Source organism: Carassius auratus, linkage group LG28B (assembly GCF_003368295.1).
Source record: "Carassius auratus strain Wakin linkage group LG28B, ASM336829v1, whole genome shotgun sequence".
Taxonomy (NCBI): Eukaryota; Metazoa; Chordata; class Actinopteri; order Cypriniformes; family Cyprinidae; genus Carassius; species Carassius auratus.
In genome coordinates, this window is record NC_039293.1 from 5615727 (window position 1) to 5627475 (window position 11749).

Sequence of the window (11749 nt, forward strand, 5' to 3'; positions counted from 1 at the left end):
GTCAAAATCTAAGCCCACTAAGAAAAGTGTAGAGACACCACCAGATGAAGTCGAAGCACTGAAACAACAAATACAACAGCTGCAGCAGAAGTTAGGAGTAATGGAGGTAGGCTATGGTTTGCCAGTAACCCATGCTCAGCAACAGCAATCAAAACCTGTTTCTGCTCAGTCAAGGACCAGATCTTCCACTGATAGAGAGGATTTTTTCTGTTACCGGTGTGGGGAAGATGGGCACATTGCCACAAAATGTAAAGCTCCTGAAAATCTTTCATTGGTTATTCAGAAACTGGTCCGTTCGCTAAAAAAGGCGAAGAGTGGAAGGAATGATGCCTCAGGAGACAGTTCTAAGGCTAGTAATCGTGATTGCTATTCTGCAAGAAGTCAAGTTGATGTCTCAGAAGCAAACTGCCTTCCAAAAGGGCTGGTGGGTCCTTCATCCACTGTGTCAGTGAAGATAAATGGACATCCTTGCAAAGCGCTGCTAGACAGTGGGTCTCAGGTAACAATTGTTTTTGATTCCTGGTATTCCAAATACCTATCTGATGTGCCTTTACAGCCTCTTCATGGACTTTCAATTTGGGGATTGAGCTCCTCAAACTATCCGTACAAAGGGTACATAGTTATTGATGTCTCATTTCCTGTTCCTTTTACTGGAGTGGAAGAACCAATCTCCATTCTAGCATTGGTTTGTCCTGAGCCTCAAGGTTTTCAGCAAGTCCCTGTGATAATTGGGACAAATTCCAGTTTTTTTGGAAGACTAGCAGCATTGAGTGGAGACACTAATACTCCTAATGTGTTGCATGCACTACGAATCCAGTCCAACTACCCTGATTTTTGCTTAACCGAAGAGCCAGAAGCGAAGGTCAAATGGGTGGGGCCCCGCTCTCTTGTTGTTCCTCCGAGAGGTGAGGTATATGCAGACTGTACGATGGAGTATGAAAAACCATTGAAGAAGGAAATTTTTGTAGTTGAAGCCACTGCTGATGATCAATTACCTGCAGGACTATTCATTCCCCCCGTGGTGCTGCCTTTCTCAGCTATTAACAGGGGCACTTTTCAGCTGCCTGTGCATAACGAAACATCCAAAGAGGTTACTGTGCCTCCTGGCACTGTTCTTGCTCACATGTTTCCAACTGATACTGTCACAGAGACTTGCAGAGAGAGAAGCAAATCAAAGAAGATCGACCCAGATTTGTTTAATTTTGGCACGTCTGTCATTCCTGTTGAATGGGAAAAAAGGTTACGGGAAAAGCTGTCTGGAAGGATCAATGTGTTCTCCCTTGAGGAGTGGGATGTTGGATTGGCAAAAGGTGTTAAACATCACATTCAATTAAATGACTCCAGACCATTCAGAGAGAGATCCCGTCGTATAACTCCTGCTGACATTGATGATGTGCGCCGTCACATAAAAGACCTACTTGCATCGGGCATAATAAAAGAGTCTCGAAGTCCTTACGCATCACCCATTGTGATTGCTAGAAAGAAAAATGGAAGTGTGAGGATGTGCATTGACTATCGCACACTCAACCGTCGAACTATTCCTGACCAGTACACAACCCCAAGAATAGATGATGTGTTGGATTGCTTGTCTGGTAGCAGATGGTTTACAGTATTAGACTTGCGAAGTGGTTACTATCAGGTCGAGATGGCAGAGGAGAGCAAGGAAAAAACTGCATTCATATGCCCATTAGGATTTTATCAGTTTGAGCGCATGCCACAGGGAGTTACTGGAGCTCCTGCTACGTTCCAGCGGCTTATGGAAAAGGTAGTAGGAGACATGCATTTACTGCAAGTTATTGTCTATCTGGATGATTTGATTGTGTTTGGTCGTACTCTGGAAGAACATGAAGAGAGACTCTTCAAAGTGCTTGACCGTCTTGAGGAGTTTGGGCTAAAAGTGTCCATTGATAAATGCCAATTCTGCCAAGAGAAAGTCAAGTATGTGGGACATATTGTTTCTGCTTCTGGAATTGCCCCAGACCCAGAGAAGGTGGAAGCAGTCACTCGCTGGAAAATGCCTACTGATCTCAAGTCCTTGCGATCATTCCTAGGATTCTGTGGGTTTTACCGGCGCTTTATTAAGGATTATTCCGCAATTGTAAGACCACTGACAGACCTTACCAAAGGTTATCCACCAGTGAAAGGTAAAAGAGACAATGTTTCAACAGGGACGTTTTTCAAGGAAACGGAACCCTTTGGTGAACGCTGGAATCAAGCATGTACAGAGGCCTTCAGGAAGATTGTTCACTGCCTTACTAATGCCCCAGTCTTGGCTTTTGCGGATTCCACTAAGCCATATGTGCTTCATGTTGATGCCAGTTCGAATGGTTTAGGTGCAGTCCTGAATCAAGAATACCCAGAGGGGTTGCGTCCAGTGGCTTATGCAAGCCGAAAGTTAAGTTCTACCGAGCAGCGTTATCCCACACACCAACTTGAGTTCCTGGCTCTTAAGTGGGCAGTAGTTGATAAGTTCCATGACTACTTGTATGGCGTCAAGTTTGTTGTGAGAACTGATAATAATCCACTCACTTACATCTTGACCAGTGCCAAGTTGAATGCCACTGGACATCGATGGCTTGCCGCATTAGCCACTTATGATTTTAGCTTACAGTACAAGCCAGGAAAGCAAAATGTGGATGCGGACGTATTGTCTCGATATCCTTTCAGCATGGAGTCTGAAGAGTGGGCAGAAATACCACAAACAGCAGTGAAGGCTGTATGTCAACTAACCAGCTCGTCTTTAGGTGGCGAGTCTCCTTCAAGGTTGATAGACCAACTCTGTGTCTCTCCACAAAGTATTCCAACAATGTATGCTTGTCCTGCCCAGCTTGAAGTTGGTCAAATGGAGTTGTGGACACCCAAAGATCTAAGGTCAGCTCAGGACCAAGACCCCATCATTGCTCCAGTAAAAAACGAAGTGGCTACAAACAAGGTGCTTACCATGCCCAAAAGCTTAAATCCAGCTGTGGCATTATTACAACGACAAAGCCAAAAATTAACCATCAGAGACAATCTTCTATATAGAGTAATTACTGATCAAGATGGAAAAGAAAGATGGCAAATGGTTTTACCTGAGAAGTTCCATCTTCAGGTAATGAAATCCTTGCATGATGATGCAGGTCACTTGGGGGTTAAGCGGACTTTTGAACTCCTAAGAGATAGGTTCTACTGGCCTAAAATGCACCAGGACATTGATCGGTATGTGAAGACTTGTGGAAAGTGTGTGGTCAGGAAAACTTTGCCACAGAGGTCATCGCCACTGAATCGCATCACTAGCAGTGGGCCTTTAGATCTTGTATGTATGGATTTCCTCTCCATAGAACCTGATTCAAAAGGGATTGCAAATGTACTGGTCATAACAGATCATTTTACACGTTATGCTCAAGCCTTTCCTACAAAGGATCAAAGAGCTGTGACCGTGGCCAAGGTTCTGTGTGAGAAATTTTTTGTCCACTATGGATTGCCCGCAAGAATACATTCTGATCAAGGCCGAGACTTTGAGAGCCGTCTCATTAAAGAGCTTCTTGGAATGTTGGGGATCCGAAAATCTCGTACCTCACCTTACCATCCGCAGGGTGACCCTCAACCTGAGCGATTCAATCGCACCCTTCTTTCAATGTTGGGTACCCTTGATCCTGCAAAGAAAGCAAAATGGAGCCAACATATTAGCCAGCTGGTACATGCTTATAATTGTACCAAGAACGAAGCAACTGGTTACTCGCCGTACTATCTATTGTTTGGACGGGAGGCTCGCCTACCTGTGGATCTTTGTTTTGCAACTTCACCTAATGGAGATAATGAAGTAACATATCAGCAGTATGTGGAAAGAATGAAACGGGAACTTCAAGAAGCTTACCAATTAGCAGAGGAGGCTTCTTTGAAAAATCATCAACGGAATAAACAACATTATGACAAGAGAGTGAAACCTCAAATGTTGGAAAAAGGAGATCGTGTTTTCATTCGAAACCTGGCTCAAACAGGAAAGCATAAATTGGAGGATAGGTGGAATTCTGTGCCTTACATAGTAGTGGAGAGATTAAGACACTTACCTGTATATAAGCTAAGACCGGAGACAGGAACTGGACGATTGAGGACTCTCCACAGAGATCATCTGTTGCCAATTGGAGACAGTGTCAGAATTCCTGCTCTGAGTAGTGGAGAAGAAATAAGACCTCCAGTAACTAGGGCACAAAGTGTGAAGAAAAAACAATTAAGAAAAAAAGTAGCTACTACGAATGAACCCAACAGAGTAGAAACGTCTTCTGAGAGTGAGGATGAGATTGGCTACCATATACCAGACCGAAGTGGACTGCATACCAAGACACTGCGCACATTATTGCCTGAACTTGTTGGTGAGGAAGTTGTGCACAGTGCTGATGGAAGTAGAACTTTAAAAGACAATGTGTCTGAGGGAAGTCTGGAAGAGAATATGAGAGAGAATTCCTATTCAAACCCTGAAATGGAAATGGAAGAGTTACCAAAAGAGAAAGTTCAAGTCAGCAACCTTCCAACAGTGGAGATAGCATCTACGGATAGACGTTCAAGGAGAACTGTGAAACCGGTCATCAAGCTAAGCTATGATAATCTCGGCAAGCCTTCAGACAGACCTTTAGCTATTGTATACAAGGGTATGGTCATACATCTTGGGAACTCTGGGGAGAAGAAAAACGGTTGTGGTACCTTCTGGTGTCATCCACTGGCCCAGTGTGCTAAGTGTAACAAAGTAAACTTTAATTCAGCTTTAATAGCCGCAATACAGATTTGAGTTTGACTTTCCTTGTGATCTCATGGGGACATGAGAATTTTAAGAGGGGGGAGAGTGTAACCCAGGTATATTCCCCTCAAAGTTAAATAAAAAGTATTTAGGACTCTTAATAATAATGTTTATTGGGTACTGAATTCATAGTTCTTTAAAATTTGTATATGGGCATCTACCCCTTTAAGAGCATCGTTTGTGTTATAGTTTGGTTGTAATGTACATGTGAAAAACGTGGGTTTTACTAACAAGTTAGTTTTGTCCTTTATTCATTGGTGAATAATTGTTTAAGCCCGCCTGATATCTACGTAATGTGAAGTATGATTGGTTCTTGAGAGTGGAGGGGAAAAGGAGAGGAGAAGAGAGAAAGCGAACGGAACAGGTGTGTGTCAAAGCGCGCCGTTGAATGTGTGAGAGAATCGCGATTAATCCGGATAGGATTGATTGATTTTATTTTTTTTGAGCAACAGAAAGTATTGAAATACTTTAATAGCAGTATTTGTTTTGTTTTCCAAAAGTTCGCTGAATGCTGAGTTAACGTTCTGTTTGTCAGTACACTTGTGTGAGTTCCAGACGAGTTAGTGCTTACTACAAACGAAATAGTGACTGAGTAGCTGAATACTAAGGTGAACTTTTAATATCAACGTGAATAACGGTGATAAGGAGAAGTTTAGCGACTGGACATCCAGGTAGCGCCCTGAATTACCGAGAGATTCAGGGTTCCCCTGGCAACGAGGGATCGCGAGGTTCGTCAGGACGTGCATATCAGTGAGAACCGAAGAATTAAAGTTTCCTAACAAGGGAGGACTCTTCACTACGGTTAAGGTATCCCAGTTTAATATTTATTTGGCTCTTCGGAGTGAAGCGGCCAATTATCTTTTTGTTTTGCGGCCACAACGCACGCGAGCAACGGTTACAGGCCTGCAACGAGGGGTGAGCGTGATTGGGTGTGTATGTGTGTGTGTGTGGGCCCACGTGAGTTAATGTGTTTATCTGTCAAATTATAACTGCTGCTTTATTTGCAATGAGGGGTTTGATTTATTAATATTCCTTTTCTGTTAAAGGGAAGTTTCTTATATTCTACATGTAAATAGATGGGCATTTAAAACCGTGTAAGAACCATATTGAGAGACATTTGACTTATTATTTGGTAAAAAGAGTCATACTCAACAGTTAACTTTTAATATTCCTCTGTAGATTGACATACAATTGTGAAAGTACATTTATCTGAGATTGTGTATCATTTAATATTCTAACTGCCCAATTGTGCTCATTTAAAAAGAGGCAGTTAATTGTAGTTTACTTTTTATTTATACTGCCTTTTGTTTCATATTTTCTATTTTTCATTTAAATTCATATTTGTTTTAATAAACATTGTAATCTTTTACTTGAAGTGATTTCATCGAGCTTCACTAATTGGTTGAGTGGAAGTTTCATCTGAGTATTCCTATTGTGTTAATTTATATTCACATAAAAAAGTCAGGGTTATAGCTACACATAGGGAATACTGTTTGTGCTGAAGGGTGTTAAGAGAGTTCCCTTATAATTAGTCGAGAGACTGCAAAGTTTGAACCCGAGTACCCGCCTTAAGAGCTCAAGTATGTCATTACTGAGAGGGAAGAGGGTGCTACATATATATATATAACTACTGCAGACAGTGATAACAAACTAAAGACACTATGAATCTAGTTACAGTAAATATTCTCATCATTAACAAGAATCAGTGTTCAGTCACGGAGCAGGAGATAAAGTAAATAAGAAATCACAAAAGTAATATGAAGTGCACAGACGCCGTTACGAGGAATCTTGTGTCCGTGTAGTGTCCGAAATATTGTTTAATGAAGATAAAACATCTCGGATCCTCTGCTAATATTGTCAGTCATTATATTTACACATCAGCAGTTGACGCATATTAATGATTCCTGAATGTAGAAGCACAGCACACACACACACACACACACACTTTCTCTCATTATTAGCTGTGATTTTCAGCCCTCAGAACATGTGAAGTGTGTGTGTGTGTGTGTGTGTGTTTCTGTCACTCACGCTTGTGCTCATGTGATGATTGTGTTGATTATGAGATCTCGCTGTTTCCACAGAGACAGTGATCTTCCTTTTTCATACTAAATGTTTGACTTCACGATCTTTCATCAAAACCATAACCTTCTCATTCATCATTTTAAGTGAATAGCAGGAAAGTCAGAGTAAGGTTACAAATCATGGGATCACACTACCATCCAAATTCTTCTTGCTTTGTCTTGGTATTATTTTATAACATGATTGACAGATTAAAACAGTCCAGCTGGCAGGTCACATTTCATTCTGTTTCCAACATTGTTACTGTGACATTGTTTCAATGTCTTACTTTTTAAGTTTTTATACATTGATTTGTAATTAATTAGTTTAACATTTTACAATCATTGATATTACATTAAACACTCCTGCAATGTTTTTCAATGTTCAAACAGCATTATTGCAGCTCATCTCAGTGTTGAAGCCGTCTGATTCACACTCTCTCTCTTTTCACATGTTCTGCATGTCAGTGGTGAGACAGAGTGACATGAACTGACACCTTCACTCCACGTGTGTGTGTGTGTGTGTGTGTGTCTGTGTGTGTCTGTGTGTGGTTCCAGCTGTGTCCAGGCCTGGAGACACAGCATCTCTTCACACAGTGTTTCCTCTCCTCAGTGATGTTTACATCGCTAACACTAGAGCTCATCTAGTCCTGGGTACTAACTCATTACATCTACTGTGGATTATGTAATCAGTTTCCGAAAATCACTTGTAAAAATACCTGAAATCAGAGTACTGTATGTTGCATTTCAAATGCTCATAATCAAATTACAGTTGATGTCTGTGGATTACATGATTACATACACACACACAATAGCAGTAAATAAATAATAAAGGTAAACAGATCAAATATACTTCTATTTTTAGTGTTTACATGTTTAAATGATATTTATTTAAGTAACTGACCAACAAAAAATGCATTAAAATTAAGATACAATTCATACCAAATTCATTCAAAAAAAAAAAAAAAAATTCCACAAACAAAACATGAAGTGGTCAAAAAAGTAGGTCTGACCCACTACCCTTCTTCGTTTGATATACCACCCCTTATGTATATATATATATATATATATTTATATTTTGTATAATGGTATGTTTAAAACAGGTTTGATAAAGAGTGAGCTAAAAGTAACCTAAAAAGTATCCAGATTACATTATCTAAAATGAGTAACCTAGATTACGCTACTAACTACCGTTATCATCATATAATAAGTACTGACTACAGTTTGTAAGGAATCTACCCAGCTCTCCTCATCAGACCCCAAACACACATTGTTCAAAACACCGTATCAACAGACTCTAAACATTTAAAAACATAGTTAACATGCACAGCAAAGTGCTCAAAACACCTTAACAAGTTAGCACTCACACCCACAACAAATGTAATGGACTTTGACAACTACTTAGCAACATTCAGAACACCTTACCTGGCAGCACCTAACACATAGCAATGTGTATAAAATTACTCAGAACACCTTAGCAACCACTTATCAACAATCAGAACACCTTAGCAACCACTTATCAACAATCAGAACACCTTAGCAACCACTTATCAACAATCAGAACACCTTAGCAACCACTTCAGTGTACTTTAGTGACCACTTTAGTGAAAGCTGGGCAACACACTCTATACAGGTGCTGGTCATATAATTAGAATATAATTATAATTAGTTATAATTAGTTTCACTAATTCCATTCAAAAAGTGAAATTTGTATATTTTATTCATTCATTACACACAGACTGATATATTTCAAAGCTGTATTTCTTTTCATTTTGATCTGACAACTAAGGAAAATCCCAAATTCAGTATCTCAGAAAATTAGAATATTGTGAAAAGGTTCAATATTGAAGACACCTGGTGCCACACTCTAATCAGCTAACTAACTCAAAACACCTGAGAAGGCCTTTAAATGGTCTCTCAGTCTAGTTCTGTAGGCTACACAATCATGGGGAAGACTGCTGACTTAACAGTTGTCCAAAAGACGACCACTGACACCTTGCACGAGGAGGGCAAGACAAAAAAGGTCATTGTAAAAGAGGCTGGCTGTTCACAGAGCTCTGTGTCCAAGCACATTAATAGAGAGGAGAAGGGAAGGAAAATATGTGGTAGAAAAAAAAGTGTACAAGCAATGGGGATAACTGCACCCCGGAGAGGATTGTGAAACAAAACCCATTCAAAAATGTGGGGGAGATTCACAAAGAGTGGACTGCAGCTGGAGTCAGTGCTTCAAGAACCACTACACACAGACGTATGCCAGACATGGGTTTCAGCTTAGCATTCCTTGTGTCAAGACACTTTTGAACAACAGACAGCATCAGAAGTGTCTAGCTTCAAAAAGGACTGAACTGCTGCTGAGTTGTCCAAAGTTATGTTCTCTGATGAAAGTACATTTTGCGTTTCCTTTGGAAATCAGGGTCCCAGAGTCTGGAGGAAGAGAGGAGAGGCACACAATACACGTTGCTTGAGGTCCAGTGTAAAGTTTCCACAGTCAGTGATGGTTTGGGGTGCCATGTCATCCGCTGGTGTTGGTCCACTGTTTTCTGAGATGCAGATTTCATTTTCTAACAGGACTCTGCACCTGCACACAGTGCCAAAGCTACCAGTACCTGGTTTAAGGACCATGGTATCCCTGTTCTTAATTGGCCAGCAAACTTGCCTGACCTTAACCCCATAGAAAATCTATGGGGTATTGTGAAGAGGAAGATGTGATATGCCAAACCCAAGAATGCAGAAGAGCTGAAGGCCACTATCAGAGTAACCTGGGCTCTCATAACACCTGAGCAGTGCCACAGACTGATCGACTCCATGCCACGCTGCATTGCTGCAGTAATTCAGACAAAAGGAGCCACAACTCAGTATTAAGTGCTGTACATGCTCATACTTTTCATGTTCATTCTTTTTAGTTGGTCTATATTTCTAAAAATCCTTGTATTGGTCTTAAGTAATATTCTAATTTTCTGAGATACTAAATTTGGGATTTTCCTTAGTTGTCAGTTATAATCATCAAAATTAAAAGAAATAAATATTTGAAATATATCAGTCTGTGTGTAATTAATGAATATAATATACAAGTTTCACTATTTGAATGGAATTAAATAAACTTTTTGATGATATTCTAATTATATGACCAGTAGTTGTATATATATACAACTTTTACAACTGTATAGCAACACCTTGGCAATAACACTGTGGCAATGGGTTTTGCACAGACATATAACTCACATGTTCTTTATACTGTAAAGCTTCAGTAGTTTGTGTGGTTAAACTATATCATGTGTGGTATGGCATGTTACCTGTTGGTAGGACACACAGCCACCGCTGCAGTTCTGTCCGCGTGGGTCAGTGGTCCAGTCCCGAGCACATGTCATGTCCGTTTTACACGCCTCGTACCTGCAACAGTCATCTACATTACCAACAGCTCAACTCATAGTTGATGAAGAACATTCTGATCAAAGCTGATTATCACACAAACTTATGAGCACAAGATGAGTGGGCGTGGCCTCACCAATCTCTGCAGAAACTGTGACACAGAGGCACCGCCTTCAGGGAGGAGTCATGATGTGGGTGTGGCCAGCGAGCAGCATCAGGAGAACAGCGGTAAAAACAGACGACACGCTTCAGGAAGGACTCACAGCTACAGAGAGAGAGCGAGAGAGAGAGAGACAGAGAGAGAGACAGACAGAGAGAGAAAGAGAGACAGCCAGAGAGAGAGAAAGAGAGAGAGAGAGGGGGAGGCAAACAAAAGAGTTCAGCTCATGTTGTCATATAGTGGACCTCTGAAAGCTGAAAAAAAAGAGCTTAAGCATATATATATATATTCTCAGTATTTTTAAATGCAATATAAACACCTTGAAGAGAACAATAATAAATCAATTATTCACATAAGCAAAAACCAACAAATGAATAAATAAAGAAATATGGATTTAAAATTAATTAGCATGAATAATAAAAAGAAAGAATAAACAAACATGGAAAAAAATAACCAACTATAAATAAATAAATGATTTGAAGATAAAGGCATGAAATTAAAATAATATTATCATAAAAATAACTAAAAAAGAAAGAAAGAAATAAAAAAAACATCATGGATTGAAAATAAATAGACATAAAAAACCTATATTATCATAAAAATAACTAAATATAAAAAATACAAATAATCAATAAATTAACAAATAAAAATAAAAAATAAATAAAATAACTACCTGAATATATAAAGTTTCATGTAAACAAACAAACTTACTGTTTTAATGTGAAATATATCAACATGAGAAAGACAATTCTGCCTGTTAAACTGTTTAATAATATAATAATAAATACAATCTTTGTTTTATTCGAGACAGATGTGATTAAAGCTGCCGTTCAAGTCCTTCTCAGTGGTATTTTAATCAATAATATGTGATTAAATCAGACAGTTTAGGATTTAAACCCCAGTACAGATAATGAATCCTGATCAGCAGATGCTTACAGAGGGCTGAGGACACCACACTTGTCCCAGAGAGAGTTATCCACGCCGGACAGATCCTGGACATCCTTCTCTGAACAACACGAGTCTGGACACAGACACAAGCATCACAAACTACAATCCATGGAGGCCCACTTCTACTGGGCTTTCAGAAGGTGACACTTAATGAACTGGACTGGACTGTGTGTTTGTGAGGTGACCGTGAAGTGTGCACACACTCTCCCTGTAGAGCGAACACTGCTGGAGAGGCTCTGGGCTGGGTGTGGCTTTGAGTCTCCCGTCCCGCAGACACGCCCCCTCATGACTCATCACAGCGGCGGCCAATAGACTCGTGAGGTGGGCGAGGCCGAGCAGAAGCTTGGACACGCCCATTTTTCACTAGAATTGATCTTTCAGCTTCTAGAAATAATCCACTTGAACATCCATCAACAGACGAAGTGATGTTATAAAACAGCA